An 18149-nucleotide genomic window follows, 5' to 3' on the forward strand; every position below is an offset into this window, starting at 1 on the left:
ATACTCATTAGCATAATAGATCATTTTTTGGTCTCTAATGGTTGAATCATCGTAACATTTTTAGTTATGTTCAATTACAATACCAACTGTTTATTTTATCCTCCATATCATTGTTCTTTGTTATACTGGCAGTGCCAAATTATGAGATGCAAATGTAGCTGTTTTTCTGTATTGATGCCAATAGGGGGAATGAGGAAACTTGTATACCAAAAATAGTTGAGTTATTCTTTCATGTGAAGAAACCTCTGAATCATGCTTTACAAAGAAAGCATTTAATGTAACTCAGTGGATTTTCTCTGTATGATATAATTTCATAGAAATTCAGATATTACAATAGTTATTTTTTAAATGGTGATAGAGTTAGAGTCAGAGGCATCAGTGGTTCACTGTTTAAAAACTACCCAGTACTTTGGTTTCTGCATAGGCACAAAAGATTTGATCCGTAGTTTTCTGTAACTCACAATGTGTCTGCTATCCAATTTGAAGACAGCAACTGGAACTTCAAACTCAATTATGTAGAAAGAAAATGACTGTTTAAATTTGAAGGCAGAGAATAGAGTTCCAAATTAGTGCATCCAGAACATAGAGTCTCTTATGACTTTCACAAAGTCAGGAAGAGATGACTTCCTCTGGCATTTAAAATTATGAACACTTTTAGGTCTCGACCAGTCATTCTCATAAAGGGTGAAAAATAATTCATCCTCCCAGCTAGTTAGTACATGAAAGAATGCCACATCATCAATTTATCCAAGAAAGAGCCAGCATTTCATTAATAGCATCCTATTATCTCAAACTCTAGAATGACTTTGGATAGGCAGATTAAATTTTCCATTTCTTTCAAAGAATATATAGTTTTATCCTCTTCAAACTTTTTTCTCGCTTCCCCAAACCACTGTTCAAACTAGATTGAAATATAATTTTAAGAGAGAAAGAACTCACAATTGTTAACTAAAGAAATGATTTTTTGGACAGAGACCTCAGAATTCTAATTTTAAAAAGGAATTGGAATACAGATTAAAAAAAAAAAACAAACTAGTGGTTACCAGTAGGAAGAGGAAAGAATATAGGGGCAAGATGGAGGTAGGGGGTTAAGAAGTACAAACTTCTAGTATAAAATAAATAAGCTACAAGGATGTACTGTATAATACATGGGATATAACCAGGATAAACTACAACTGTAAATATAACCTTAAAAATTTTAGTATCACTGAAATTTTTTTTTCATATGTTGTACACGAACATTTTGTATCATATGTTGTATACCTGAAACATATGATATTGTAAATTAACTACTTCAATTAAAAAAGGCAATTGGGAAAAGAAGCTGATGCTATGGAAAAAATACTGACTTAGGGGATAGGAGGCCAAAGTTTTAATCACACTAGTTGTGTGAACTTCGATGGGTCACTTTACCACTTTCCAACTCAGTTACCTCCTCTCTAAAGGGATTAGGTTAGGTGACCTAATCTCTCATGTATATAATTTTGTAACAAAAGGAAGAATATCTTTCTTTGAAATTCTGTCGTCTTATCTAATAAGAAAAAAGTCAGAAGAAAATGGAGTTCTATGGGTATCCAGGTCTAACATCTATTAATTTGGAACTGAACATCCATAAAGCCCTTACCCAAGAGTTCTGTGTGCTTTGCAGCCCTTTTCCCTATATTGGTAAAAAGATCAGAGCTGAAGTATACATTTTGTTCACTAAAGTCCTCTAACATACACAACAACTTGAGTTGGTGTGACATTGCTGGCTACTGTGTCCTATTTTGCTAGTCTCAAATTCATAGCTAACTTAGGGATTTTATAAAGCATTTGCACTCTCCATTCTTTATCAATCACTGACAGACTCATTGTTTTATAATGTACTTCTCAGCAAGCTGTTTGCAGCTCATCGCCTGCCTTGCTTTATAGTCTATAAATATTTAATTCTTTAATAAACTGCTTATATGTAATATAAAATGACTGATGCTATTCTCTCTTTCCTCTTTTAATAGTGCTACTATTTGCAAAACAATTCTTATTTTTTTTCTACATAGCAATATGTTTCATAAATGTTTGACTTTCGTTTTTCTAAGTAGCAATTTATTCTAGGAGGTTGGTGGAATGACAGGCAGGAAAACAGCCGCTTGCTCCTGGGAACACAATATAATTCTTCCCTCACCCTCACCCTTACCAACCTGCAAATTGATGAGGTAAAGAAGATGGACTTTAGAATTGTGGAAGAGAGCAATTGCCCATCTCTCTACAGACCCAGTGTGCAAAACAGCCTTTAAATCTGTAGACTAAATGTATACTTACAGTGAAAGAATATGGTTGTTCCCTCTCTGCTCTGATATCCTTTGTCTAGGGGAATCATAAAAGATAGTCAGTGATAGTATACCAACACCTCAGTGTTCTCGTCTTCTTTGTAACCATGTACTTTATTTTTGTCCATTGGAGGATTTGCTTTCCATGCCATGAAATGATTTTCAATTTTTAATGACTAATTTTTAAAAATCAGATAAGTCAGACATTTATTGGGTGTTTATTGTGTGCCCTGCACAGCTGTTAACATATTTTCAAGCAAGCTCCTATTATTTTTCTATAATATTTCAGTATAATTTATGAACTCTTAAAAATCAGGAACTGCCTTGGGGGTGGGCAGAGAGGATGAATTGGGGAATGCCAGAACAAATGTTTCTTCAATGCTTACCACTAATCAGGTACACACATTATCCCATGGCACTGACTCAGTTCTACATTTCTTTAAAAGACTGCCTTTTACTTAGAATACGTTCTAAATTTTCAACTAGAACCCAGTATATTTGATTTGGAAAAAGCATGAGGAGTATAGGGGTAGAATATTTGTTTACAAGTTTAAAAAACTTGATTTGTATGCTTCTTCCACCATGTATTAACTATTACTTTATATTTACCATCTAGCCTTTCTCATCTATGAGAATAATGAAAATTATATAGTTTTTTAAACACATATATAATAGACCATCAAATAATTGTTAATTCTCTAATTGTTCCACTGTAAAGAAAAACATAAAGAGAAAATCAAAATGGGTTAATGAAAAGATGATATTAATTTTATGTAAATAAATATAACATCAGTTGTTTATATAATAGTAACAGGTTACTTTAAGCAATAAACACTTTAAACTGAGGTTCCTTGTTTAACTCACTGCACACATTTGTGAAGAGACTTATATGGTCTTTTTACTCTGGAACAGAGAGGTTTTTTAATGCAAAATTGTGTGGGTCAAGTTTTTATCCTTGTTCTATAACACATATGATCAATCTGAGTGAGCTAATTTGCTTATACAAGTGAAATCATTCCAGCTTCCTGTTCCCTGCACCACACCCCATCTTATATGATACTTTCCCTGATGTCATAGATATCATTTAATTAAACATTCACATCACAAATATGCTTCCATTTTATTCCTCCTAAAACAGAATTGCCTTTGATTCCTTCCATATAACTTTCTACCCTATTTAAGCATCATAAATTTGAATCTGCATAGGTGAAATCTCAGATTCCTTAGTAAATTCCATTTCCCCTGGTTGTACTGTCTAATTTGCTCCTGAAACAGACTTTAACTTTTACCTCCCTTCCTGACTTGATCTATCATATTTGACCAGTCATTGTCTATCTAATTATTTCCTTTGCATATTAAGGTTCATTGAAATGTTATGAAGTCAATAAAAAATAGATCATTTAATAATAATGCTATTATTATTATTCTAGAGTTCCTACTATACACTAGGTGTTGCTTTAGGATATGTAAATTTTTTCCCTTCATCTTACTCTATGAGGTCAGAATTTCCAATTAACAGATGAGGAAAACTAAACATATGCAGGTTAAATAGCTTACTTAAGTTTCCATAGCTAGTATGTAAAACTAGGATTCCAACATAAATGATTCCAACATTGACTCTAAGGACTTTGTGTCGCCATATTGCCTTTTGAGAAGCTAAGCAAATATATATATATTGTTTTCAAACTGTAAAAATGATAGGCATAGTTTCTTTTTCTGTTTTAAAAGTGCTATTATTCATAGAAAAAAATAGTATCAGTTCGTGTTTTTATGATGCCTTTCTTTTAAAATCAGCAGTGTCTGTGAAAGTGCTTTGTACATTATAAAGTCCTAGATAAACATAATATATAATTATAATAATAGTAATGAATTCAAAGCACTTTTATTATAACCCTGTCAATAGTTATGGCATTGTTATTCCAAATACAGGTATATCATGCTCTGTGAAATAAAAGGTTTTCTGAAAAACTGTAAGTTATTTAATTTTTTTTAAAGATAGTACTATTTAAAATACATGAAAAAGCTTATTACTTCTGGGTAAAGCCTACAACAAAGTAAAAAATTAGCTTGTAGTGTGACTAATTCCCAAATTATGTTTTGAACAGGTTAAGTTTGAACTTAAACTTTTTAGCATTAAAGTTTTTAAAGCAGAGTTGTTGTTCAGTTACTAAGCTGTGTCTGACTCTTTGTAACCCCATGGACTGCAACACGCCATGCTTCCCTGTCCTTCACCATCCCATGGAGTTTGCTCAAATTCATGTCCATTGAGTCAGTGTTGACTGACATCCATAATCTCTTGAAATAATCTCCAAAAAGACACTGTGGGAAGGCTGCTAACTTACTTTTGAGATCAGGAACCACTGTAAGAGCTATACATTATGGAATCCCTAGGAATGTATTAATCCAAAGACTGAACTCTTGATGAAAGTAAAAGAGGAAAGTAAAAAAGTTGGCTTAAAGCTCAACATTCAGAAAACTAAGATCATGGCATCCGGTCCTATCACTTCATGGCAAATAGATGGGGAAACAGTGGAAACAGTGATAGACTTTATTTTGGGGGGCTCCAAAATCACTGCACATGGTGACTGCAGCCATGAAATTAAAAGACGCTTGCTCCTTGGAAGGAAGTTATGACCAAACTAAACAGCATATTAAAAAGCAGAGACATTACTTTACCAACAAAGGTCCATCTAGTCAAAGCTATGGTTTCTCCAGTAGTCATGTATGGATGTGAGAGTTGGACTATAAAAAGAGTTGAGCACCAAAGAATTGATGCTTTTGAACTGTGGTGTTGGAGAAGACTCTTGAGAGTTCCTTGGACGCCAAGGAGAGCCAACCAATTCATCCTAAAGGAAATCAGTCCTGAATATTCATTGGAAGGACTGATGTTGAAGCTGAAACTCCAATATTTTGGCCAGTTGATGCAAAGACCTGACTCATTGTAAAAGACCCTAATGCTTGGAAAGATTGAAAGTGGGAGGAAAAGGGGATGACAGAGGATGAGATGGTTGGATGGCATCACCAACTTAATGGACATGAGTTTGAATAAACTCTGGGAGTTGGTGATGGACAGGGAGGCCTGTCGTGCTGTAGTCCATCGGGTCAGAAAGAGTCGGACACAACAGAGCAACTGAACTGAACTAAACCATCATCCCTTCACTTTGGTGTGCACTAAAATATGGACAACTAGGCATATTTCATGGGGAAAAAATATTAAGTACCCACCTATAAATCAGTTCATATATTTTATGTATGCAGTGAACACATTACTGCACAATATTCAGATTTGGAAAATATTATGAATGCTCATATAATATTTCTGTTTTACCTCTCTTCATTTTCAGAACAACATAACATCAGATTGTCTCTATTATAATAGTATTTTTCTATTAAAAAAAACAAATATAAACTTAAATCTTATCTGGTAATTAATTCTTAGTATAGGACATCTTTTGCTTCATAAAGCTAAATTCCTAATACCTCAGTCATTATGTTTATTAACCTTCTTATTATTTCTGTTTCATGTAAAATTATGAAATGCATATGTTATGTAAGAATGTATCTGCCAACATAAAGAAGCACACATGAGCATTGTAATAATGTTAAAAGTCATGTTGTTAATCACTAAGTTGGCCATTTGGTTGTAATTTCTTCCCTGATCATAAACTGCATTCCTGACTCTAGACATAGCACTCATGACTGACTCTTATGTCAATGGGGGCAGAACTTGAGTTGAAACATGGTATAAAGCATAAAAAACAGGAATCAGAAGTAACTGCTTAAGAGCAATATTCTATAGTTTGCTTGCCGAATAAAGAATATATATAGCAATTCCAATTCAGATGGTAAGAAAAAATAAACTCATGACATAATGGTCATATGGAGTCAACTATTCAAATGCATGTGCAAAGTCTCATGCTACCAAAAGTGAAATTTCTGGTAAATTCATGATTTGCCTTGCTAATAATTTGCATCCTAAGTAGATGGAAGAAATTATAGGAAAACTAATTATATGAGCCTAAATTTGCTCAACAAGTGAGGACTTCTAGAGAAGTATCAGAGAAGTATTAATAGAAAAAAAAAGTTAGAACACTGGAAGAAAGTAGTCATTTAATATTAGAGCTTAAAATAACCAGGAATGGTGAATATTGGACATACTCAGATATATGCCCTATAGCTACCTGTCCAATAAGTTAGCCCATTAAATTAAAATTAGTTAAAATTTAATAAAATTAAAAGTTTAATTTCTCAATTGTACTAGCCAGTAGCTACCCTTTTGGACATAATATTTCCATTACTGCAGAAAGTTCTTTTGGACAGTGTTATCCTAGACTTCAGAAAGGCAGATTTTTAAATATTTAGATTAAGGATAAATATAACTTTATGAACACCATCTCTGAAAAGTTAACTCAAGAAAAATAAAGAGGCCCTCCAAAAAAATAACACTAAAATTTCACCCAATGCATAATACATTGTTTTGTAATTGGATTTCTGCTTGTATTGCAGACCAGTTTTGAAGGCAGGAATGTGTCTAGCTCTTTCACTGTATCTACTACATAGTAAGTGTATTGATAGGAACTTTAATTGGTAGATAAAGAAACTGTCAGGCGAAAAGGGAGCAGTATAAGTAAAAAGCAGAATGATTTCACAGCAATCTGTTTGATCACATTTAGATCACTGATTGTGTATAAAGGATATAAGAAAGGACATATAAAGGAGATAATTTGAGAGTTGCTTCCAGGGAAAAGTAAATGAGAGAGACTTGCTGCAGGATTTTTATCTTCTGTTAAGAAATGACTGAAAGAGAGAGTAGGAGGGATAGACAGAAAGAGAGATAGTTATTCTCTAAATTCTTTTTCTCTGCCTTCCCTGACAATAAAAAAGACTTTCAGATAAGAAAGAATAGAATGACATTTGTTATTGGCGATTATAGCCCAAGATTAGGCAAAAAGATGAAAAAAGAATGCCAGTTGTTGGAATTCAAATCTTTTATCCCAGAGATATTACTTTCAGAGGTACTATGAGAATTTTCAGTCAAGCTTAAGGAACTCCAGATGTTTTTGAGAAAATATATGGATTGGGAGAGGTGTCAAAAGCCTGAATAAGAGGGGACATTTCCCCAATTTTCTAGAAATGTTGTGTTGATCTTAAAATCAATTACTTAAAAGTTATTTTTGTAAGCACTTGGAAAAGGGAATTTTGATCACTAGGAGCACATACAGGTTCACAGAGAACAAATGTCTTCACTTCCTTTTAGATGGAATTATTTCAGAAAACTTCTCAGACTTTCAGTTTTCTTTGCCTAGGAGAAGAGGCTAAGAAACAGAGCAGAAAACTGCTAAAAGCCAAAAGGAGCTCTCAGTATTCTTATAGTGCTCGAAAGACAAAAACTGGAATTCAGGATCTGTCAAGGAAATGGAGCCTGGGAGATAAAGTGAGCTAGATGTCATCAGAGCCTTACAAAGACTATAGTCTAACTGTAACTTATTCTCATTGCATTTGGGTGATCTGCATTTTGTTCTGCCCTATTGCTTCCCAGAAGATAGGGTGCATTTTCTTCAGAGGAAGGTATAATCATTCAAAACCTGTAAAATTTCCACACACAGTATTTGGCATCCATTCCATACTTTCCAGGAATACCAAGAAACAGGATGAAAGGGAGAAAAAAAAAGTGTGCAGTAGAAACAGACACAGAGTTAACCAGATTGGAGTTATCAGAATTAGCTCCTTAACTCCAAACTGATAATATTTTGAAGAACAAAAAAACAACTCACACAAAAAATTAAATGAATATTCTAAAACTGAAAATATAATAACTGAAATTGAAGCATCTGTAAATACATTTAATAGCAGTTTGGAAACAGATGAAGAGAGTATTATTATATGATAGATCAGTAAAAAATAGTCAAGCCACAGGATGAAGAGCTAAGTGGATAAAAAATGAAAAGCATAAAATACATATGAAGCATGTTGAAAATGTCTAACGTGTCATTGGAATCCTACAAGGAAAAGAGAGATGTTAATAAAAGTGGCATTCCAACTGATAATAATTTCGAAAAGAGTGGAATGATATGAAGTCACATATATCTCAAGTGGGATAAATACAAAGAAAAGCACACCTCGGCCTATCAATAGAACTGCTGAAAATGAAAACTGAGGAGAAAAATTTTAAATGAAGGTAAAGAAAGACATTATTTCATAGAAGCAACAATAAGACTGACAGCTGACTTCTCAACAGAAATAATGGAGGCCAAAATCCTATGGAATGACATCTTTAATATGCTGAAAGAAAATAACTAAAAATCTGAAATTCTATACTCAGTGAAAATAGCTTCCAAAACAAGATGAAAAAACTTTACAGACAAACAAAACCTGAACAAGAACTCAGCAAACAGCACACCTCACCTAAAACATCAAACCTCACCTAAAACAGCAACAACAACAAAGAGAAAGGAATTCTATAGATAGAAACAAAGCGACCCCGGGGGGTGGGGCGGGGGTGGAACAATGTGGAAATGGAGGAAAGAGCAAGGCACAAGATTCATATGTTAATAAATTTGAATGAATCTAAACTGTACATTATAAAAAAGGAAGTATCTTGCTAGGTTTAAAATATATAAACAATAAAATACTTGTGTTAACAATAACATGAAGGGTGGTAAACAAATGAGACTAACCTAAGGTGCTAGTATACCTGGGACACTAGTGGTAAAGGCACCAGTTTGTAATTACTAGATTATAGTAAGTCAGAGATGCAAGTTATCAAATTTAGGGTAACACTCAACAGTAAAAATATGTATTATTAACAAGGTAATAGAGAAGAAAGTGGAATAACAAAAATGCTTGATTAATCTCAAGGAATGCAAAAAAAGGAGTGAAACATAAACCAGATAATATAGGAGGTAATAAGGTAATATGTGTAAATTTTAAATGTATAAGTAACTACTTTAAATATAAATTGACTCAATTCTTCAGTTAAAAGTCCAAATTGTAAGATTGGATAAAAGATAAAATCTAACTAAAAAAGAGATAAAGTTAAAATAACAAGATAAAAGATACTCCACCTATACCAGAACAATGGCCAGATCTGGCCAAATATGACCAGAACAACTATATTAAGATTAGACAAAATAGATTTTAAGGCAAGAGATAAAGATGTATATGGCATAATTATTAAAGGGTCAATCCAACACAATATAATTTCTTAATTTGTGTCCACCTGATAACATAGCCATAAAATATATAAAGCAAAAATTTACAAAACTAAAAAAAAGTACACAAAATCACATCACAGTGTAGGACTGTAACACACTTTTAACACACCTCTCGTGGTAACCAATAAAACAATTATACAAGCAGTCAAAAAGAATATAAATTAACCTAACAACATAATTATTTGACATGACTTAGTTATATGTAACATGATGCACCTGACAGTGGCACATTCTTTTCAAGTAAATATTTACCAAAGTTGACCATAATGCAACTCTCAAAAGTAAATTTAAATCATCCGGAGTTGACTATGACCACAGAGATCTGGAAAGCACTAACAAGAAGCTAAAAATCAATAAAAGTAAGAACTAAAAGTTTTGTGAATCCCTAAAGGTGTGGAACTTAAGCCATGTACTTCTAAAAGACTATGGACCAAAGAGGAAATAAGAAAATATTTTGAATCAAATGATAATGAATATATGACAAATGAAAAGCTAAGAGTTATAACTAAAGCAATGCTTAGAGGAAATTTTACAGCCTTTAAATAAGTGTTTAAAAAGAAAAAAGGCTAAAAATCAGTGACATAACTATCTTATCAAGAAATTAGAAGAAGAATAGAAAAGGGAATCTAAAGAAAATAGAAGGAAGAAAATAATAAGGGCAGAAATTAATTAGATGGAAATCAATTGTATAAAAGAGGAAACCAACAGCAGCAGAGTATTCATTTTTCTCAAGTGCACATACCACTTCTAATGAATAGACTGTGTGTTGGGCCATAAAACAAATCTTGAGTTGAAATTACATAGAATATATTCCCTGAATACAGTGGTATTTAATTAGAATTTCACAGTAGTAAGATACCTAGAAAAATAACTGGATGTTTGGAAATTAAACAACACACTTCTAAATAATACAGTGTCCAGGGCTTCCCTGGTAATTCAGCTGGTGAAGAATCTGCCTGCAATGCAGAAGACCTGGGTTCGAACCCCAGGTTGGGAAGATCCACTGGAGAAAGGAACAGCTACCCACTCCAGTATTCTGGCCTAGAGAATTCTATGGACTATACAGTCCATAGGGTTGCAAAGAGTTGGACACAACTGAGTGACTTTACTTTCAAGAAGAAATCACAAATCACACACACAAAAAAATAATAAATACACATTCTATGAAAGTTTAGTTTAGTTTACAGTGTGGCTCAGATCATAAAGAATGTGCCTGCAGTGTTGAAGACCTGGGTTTGATCCCTGGGTCAGGAAGATCCCCTGGAGAAGGAAATGGCAATTCACTCCAGTATTTTTGCCTGGAGAATCCCATGGACAGAGGAGCCTGGCGGGCTACAGTCCATGGGATCGCAAAGAGTTGGACAGGACTGAGCAACTATCACTTTCACTTTCACTATGAAAGTATATGGGATACAACTAAGGCATTCCTTAGAGGAAGATTTATGGATTTACACATCTGTATTGGGACTTCCCTGGTAGCTCAGCTAGTAAAGAATCCACCTGCAGGAGACCCCAGTTCGATTGCTGGGTCATCAGGAAGATCCCTTGGAGAAGGGCATAGCAACCCACTCCAGTTTTGTTGCCTGGAGAATCCCATGAACAGAGGATCCTGACGGGCGACAGTCCATGGGGTCACAAAGAGTCGGACACGACTGAGCAACTGAATACAGCTCACATCTATATTAGAAAAGAAGAAAAGTGTAAAGTGAATTTTCTAAGATTCAACCTTGTGACTCTAGGAAAAGAGAAGCAAATCAAACCCAAAAAAAGTTAAAAGAAAGTTCCTTGCTGGTTATCCATATGGACCTACTGTCTAGCACATGGAACTCTGCTAAATGTTATGTGGCAGCCTGGATGAGAGGAGACTTTGAGGGAGAATGGATACATCTATATGCATGGCTGAGTTGCTTCACTGTTCACCTAAAACTATCACAGCACTGTTAATTGACTATACCTCAATACAAAATTAAATGTCTAGAAAACTAAAGTGAACATTGCAATTAAAAAATAAATAAAAGAAAGGAAATTGTAAATTTTAGAGTAGAATCAAAAGAAGATCAGTAGATAGAAGTTGATCCATTGAAAAGATTAATAAAATTGATTTTTGAAAAAACAAGAAAAAAGAAAATGCAGCTCACTAATATCACAAATGAAAGAGAGGACATTACTAAAGTTTTGACAGACAAAAAATAGATAACGATCACAAATGAAAGAGAGGACATTATTAAAGTTTTGACAGACAAAAAATAGATAACGAAAAATACTGGACAGCTTTGTTCTGATCAATTTGATCACAAAGATGAAACAGACAAATTCCTTGAAAAACAGAGCTTACTAAGATTGATACAAAAAATTGAGAATTAAATAGTCCTAGGTCATTGTCTTAAATATTAAATTTGTAATTGAAAAATTGTCCACAATTTTTACGCCTATAGCTTCACCATCCAATGTTTAAGTACAAAACAATGACAAGCTTACACGAACCTTTTGAGACTATAAAGGGAGAGAACACTCTTCAACTCATTTTATAAAGATACCAAGACCCTTATAATAATACCAAAGTCATTTCAAGAAAAGAAAATTATAGCCCAATTTCTCTCATGAACATGGATTCAAAAACCTTTAGCAAGATATTAGCAGGTAAAATATTGCAATATATTGAAAGATAAATACATCATGAGCAAGTGGGTTTTTCAAGGACTGCAAGGTTGGTTTAACATACGAAAATCAGTCATTGTGATTCATCATGACAACAACTTTGAACTGTTACCTATTTCAAGAGAGGCAAAAAAGGCATTTGACAAAATTTAACAACCATTTAAAAAAAGTTCTTAGCAACTGGGAATAGAAGCATACCTCTTCCACTTGACAAAAGGCATTTTTGTTAATGATAAAAGGCTGAATTATTTCCCTCCTAAATTCAGAAACAAGGCAATGATATCTCCTAACATTGGAAGCAAGGCAAGAATGTTCACTTTCACCACTTTGTTCAACATCGTGCTACATGTTCTTACCAAGTTAAAGACAAAAATAACTGGATGTGATTACTGGAAATGAAAACTTAAGCTATCTACTTACAGACGAATTCATTGCATTTGCAGGAAATTATAAGGAGTCCTTTTTTAAAAACTACCATTCGTGTAAAAAGTAGGAGGGAAAATATATTATCTTATTAATATCTGGGCATAATATGTTAATTTCTGGAAGGATAAATGAGAAACCAGTAACTGATTACCAATTTGAGGGTGAGGTTAGAAACTAATGGCTAGAAGAGGACCAGGGGGGAGACTTTTTGCTTTCTAAGTTATTTAAATTATTGATGCTTAAAATAGTTAATATATCATATTACCTATTCAAAACTATCTCTTTTTTTAAAAGACTGAAAGTTGATATTACCTGTCAGTGTGGTAAATAATGAGCACCTCTCAGCTCCCACAGCTCTTCTCTCAGTTCCCATAGCCCTCCACAGCAAACAGGATAGGACTCTCTTATTAGACTTAGATACTATGCGCCATGATCATCATTACAGAATTACACATACATTTTTGTATGGCAAAAACCACTATAATATTGTAAAGTAATTAGCCTCCAACTAATAAAAATAAATGGGGAAAAAAGCCAAAAAACAACAAAAAAAAATAAAAGCTGACAGATTTATTAAAGTTGTTCATATTCTCAGATAGAAAAATGCAAGAACAAGTCATAAGAATATGCTAGTGTGTAACCATTAAACTGGTTAAGAAAGGGGGAGAACTATTGCTGATATCAATAAAGGGAAATTTTAAAGGCTAACTGGAAACTTACCAAGAGATATCTGTTTATGAACAAAATTAGGGCCTTCTCTGGTTGTTCATGGAGTTAAGACTCGGCACTTCGAGTGCAGGGACCCGGATTCGATCCCTGGTCAGGGAACTAGATCCCACATATCACAGCTAAAATTTCCACATGCTACAACTAAGACCTGGCACAACCAAAGAAGTTAAAAAATAAAAACAAAAGTAAATTATCATTTGACTCAGACATATCACCTTTAAAATATCTCACATATACGTAAAACCTCCTGTTTATGAAGGAGGTCTTTGTTTCAACACGTTGAGAATGATCACACACTGGGGAAAAGTGAATATATATTTTCATTATGCGCGAAGTAGCTTATTATTTAATAGTATGCCATAATTTTAAAAGAATATAGTAGAAATATGAAAAAAATAAAGGGACACTTTCATAGATATATTATGAACTGCATTAATATGAGCTGTAGTTTGACTTTTGATTATTGATAATTCACAATCTGTCTGCCATGAAAAGTAAAAGTGTTAGTTGCTCAGTCACGTCTCACTCTTTGGGACCCCATGTTCTGTCCATGGAATTCTCCAGACAAGAATACTGGAGTGGGTTGCCATTTCCTCCTCCAGGGGATCTTCCCAACTCAGGGATCGAACCCAGGTCTCCTGTATTGCAAGCAGATTCTTTACCATCTGAGCTACCACGGAAGCCCCATTTAATGCTTTCTCACTAAATCTTTTACCTGCATTGCTATTTAGTAGTAGCAGTAAAGATTAAATATTATTTTCTTTACCTTATTTCTCTCTAATACCAACCAATACACTGAAATAATAATAATTTAGCAAAAATAAAATCTAACTGTTAGTGTTGTTATATGCAAAATATGTGCTAAATTCTTAACATGATTTGTTTCAATATTTAATACCCATAATACTGTCAACAGAGACAGAAAAAATAAGAAATTTAAGGGCCTGATTCAGATTAAATAGCCATTCTCCACATTAATTCATTGTACTCTGTAGTTTGGTACACTGTAACAATTGAGAGTGTGTGTATGTGTGTGTATGCATGTGTATGTGTGTGTGCATGTGTGTTATAAAGGACACTCATAAGTGGAAGTTTAGGAAATGAGTGGGTAAAAAGCAACAGAATTTATAACACGCTTACTTGCTCATATGATAAATAGAGACCAGTTTAAGGTCAACATTATGCCACCAAATAGAAATCTGTGCTGATATACAAACCAAAGCAAAACTGTCTCTTTCTTTCGGTACTTTAAACAGAGATATAAAATTATTTTAATATGAATTATTAAAGTAATTTGAACTACATCCACCTGACTAAGGGAAATAATGAAATCTTTTTCCTGACTTCTGCTTCTTGCTTAGTTTTCCTTTATGAATTCATCGAAGTCATTAGTAATATTCCACATATTTTATCAGTTCTGAATCCACCCAATAGGTTCATTCACTATTTGCTCCTCTCTACTCATCATAAACATGCACTAATCCACACTGATCATTTTAACATCCTGAAAATGTTAGAAAACACAGTAATCTTCACCCTGAAAATTAACCAGCACCAACAGTATCAGGCCTGCTTAAGCACCCAGTTGATTCCATCTGCTCTTTAGCAACATATATTGTGATAGCACCAAGCATTCCCTCTGTCACAAATACCTGGACCAGGAGGCACTTTACTGAATCCCCAAATTGGGAGTAGCTGTGATTTTGGCTTCCGAGCCGTAGAGAGCTGCGGGGGGCAGGCACCAAGTTGCCGCTTGTTTCCTCAGCCACAGACCTAGAAGGGCCTGTCTCAGTGCTCATCTTGGTGAACCCCGACAGCTTCCCGTAACAGGAGCCCCACCTGAGACTAATGAAGAAGCAAAGACGGTTCCTGAAAACCTGTACTACAAAGTATTATGCTGTGGCTCTGAATATACTCCTCTTCATATATTCTCTCTTCTCCCCTCCCTTCCAAATCCATGCCCTTGTTTAGTTCCAGTTTCCATTAATATGCTATTTGGGCAGCAGATTTCACAGACTGGCTCCGTCTCGATGCTGCCATTGCAAAGAAAACACATCTGTCTGACTCTTTATTTAATATAAGGAAAAAAATTGAAATAGCAAAATGTTGTAGTTGCTCTGAGCTATTTCCTAATGAACCAGTTTGTCCCATGAGCTGTAGTGAGGAGGTTCTTCTCCACAGTGAGAACTCTTTATGCATATTAATAGTATGCATGTTTTCCATGTGACTCCTCCTGACTTGCTCTCACCCCATCCTTTGAATTCATTTAAATAAAAATAATTTATGTGGACATTCCTTCAGTCAGGATTTTTCTCTCCCCCTTTCTTAAAGACATCCATAATATTTCATTGATGCTCTGCATCCAAACCAAGTAGTTATGGTTTTGCATATCATTAGGGCTTTATAAAGAACAACAGCGACATCTGCATGTGCTGCAGCGCCAAGGAGACAGGAAAAATACCAAAAACAAACTCTGAATCGGCCTGGAGGTTGTCTGGCTCCCTGCCTCCCCAGCAGCCCCTGCCACCACCATGGATAGGAGCAATTGTACAGTGTAATCACATCATGCCTCCTCTGAATATTCATAGCAGAGACAAAGCTTGGGAGGATAAGGGAGGAGCGGGGATAATTTAAATATAAAACAGCATCTCATTTCCAGATCAACTTGTGCCAGTTAGACTGTGTACCAGAATTCAGTATTAAGCAACATTGTTTTACAGATTGGAAACTGGAAGTTAAGAAGATAGAGAAGAGAAGACACTCAATAAAGAAGGGATGACATTATATTCTCATCTTGACTGAGGAAAAACAAAACAAGACAATAACAACAGCGACAGAATAAAAATACTTAAAGAGATATCTGAAGAGTCACCAACAGTGGCTAACCAGCTGCTGTTTTACCAGGAAAGAAATAGCCTATTGAGGGAGCTTTAAAAGCTCCCAATTAATATGTTGTGCATGTATTAGGTCTACAAAGAACTCCCTGTATTCCTTCTCTCCCCACAAATCCTTCCAATACACACTATTCCCTAACCACCACCTTTCTTTCCTGTCGGTTGAAGGGGAAAAAGATCAGAGCAACAGAATAATTGACTAATCGCTTCAAAAGTGACAACATCCCTCTTCAAAAAGAAAGGACAAAAACAAACACATACAAAAAGGTGACTGTTCATTAATGAAGGGATAAATTACCGATGGCTTCTTCATTCTCTTTAGTTCATTACCCCCCAAAAGAAACAAATATAATCCACACGTTAATACTGGAGAGTCTTCGTTTTCTTTGTTTTAATGTGATGCTCTTTATTTTTTTTTTAAGTGTTGGTATTTGTAGAAGCCTGTGCCACTGCATCCCCCAAAGAGCTACTAGTTTCAACCCACTGGAGTTTATATTCCTTTAATTGTCTAGTGCAGGAACATTTCTGCTGTTTTTAAAAATATACCGCTCTGCAGGAATTAGAAGAATCCAAGGTTGTATCCAACTTCAAAGGTTTCCAAGTCATAATGATTTTAGCAAAAGTAGAAGACAGATCATGGAACAAGTCCCCGTTTGAAGATAAGCATCATAGGGACCTTTTTTTCTTCCCTCTCTCCCCAACTTTGTACTTCTCCTGGCTCTGAACGCCCCTTGCTAACACGGTTTAATGATATGCAAATGAAATATGCATAAAACCATTCTACTGTATGATGATTAAACACTGGAGACATTAACAGCGGAGGCTTCACTCTTTGTAATAATCCTTCCCAGACCATCCACTTTGATTGCGGAGTTATGGAAACCCAGAGCAGTTGGCAGAGAGTGAAAGAGAGAGAAGGAAGGAGAGACGCAGAGACACATCACCCATCTCGGTGCTTCTCCCTCTCCAGGAGAAGTTCCCCCCCTTTGTACTGCATTCCTACTGCTGTCTTTTGTAATCCATCCATGCAGTCGCACCAGAGCGATTAACGGAAAAGAAAAAAACCTCTTTTCTCTTAATGTTTCAAAGCTCATTAGCCAAACGATTATTCCTCATTAACAGCGAAAGCTCATTCATTAAAAGGAAGAATATGCCCAAAAGATGCCAGCGCGGTTAATCCTGAGTCCCGTACTGGGGTGTAAATCCCATACTACTTGTATATTCCATGCGAAGGGGACACGCGCCAATCCACATTTAAAAAAAAAAAGAAAAAACAGTTTGTGTGTTTTGTAAAATCCACAAGAGCAGCAATTAATATTCCCATTGAATGACTTTATTTATTTATTTTTTGTCTCTCCCTTTTGTTTCCAGTGGCTGCCCCTGGCTCAGCGCCCGGTGCCAACAGAACACCTTTCAGGATCCACAGCAACGCAGACAACGTAAGTACCAGTCGTTTCCTGAAACCCTTTTTCAGATTAAAAAAAAAAAAACCAAAACAAAACAACCTAAAACATAGAAACAAGCTTCTTTCAACCCTTCTTCTCCCCTGTGTTATGCCACCAGGGTTTCCTAAATAGCACCTTCCAAAGCACTCTGCCTTCAAGTTTGTGCATGTCTGTGTGGCATCCCTCCTCCTCCTCCACTCCCATAGTGGATCCTGTAAAAGGGCTTCGGATCGGCCCCATTCATCTCCCTGGTGATAGCAGTGAACGTAGATAAATCTCTGCCTGCTTGCTGCTGGAGTATGATTTTTATTTTGTCTCCTGTGTATACCTGGGTCAAAAAAAGTGGGATGTATGCACACAAGTACATGCACATACACACGTTTCCTTCTGTCTCTTTCTCCGTCTTCCTCTCCTTTTACTCATACATGCACACATCCCACATGTGTATATGCATAAACATATACACCCATATACACC

At 35.0% G+C, this 18149-nt stretch overlaps 1 long non-coding RNA gene across 1 annotated transcript in view; it reads left to right on the top strand.

Annotated features, from left to right (window-relative positions):
* The window catches only part of LOC136158724 (uncharacterized), a 168863-nt gene extending 151196 nt beyond the window's left edge, over positions 1-17667 (top strand). Inside the window, exon 3 of the long non-coding RNA XR_010661367.1 lies at positions 17599-17667. This is a non-coding gene — a long non-coding RNA (uncharacterized lncRNA). The remainder of the gene's footprint in view (positions 1-17598) is intronic.
* The last annotated feature ends 482 nt before the right edge of the window (positions 17668-18149 follow it).

This window comes from Muntiacus reevesi, chromosome 2, assembly GCF_963930625.1.
Source record: "Muntiacus reevesi chromosome 2, mMunRee1.1, whole genome shotgun sequence".
NCBI lineage: Eukaryota > Metazoa > Chordata > Mammalia > Artiodactyla > Cervidae > Muntiacus > Muntiacus reevesi.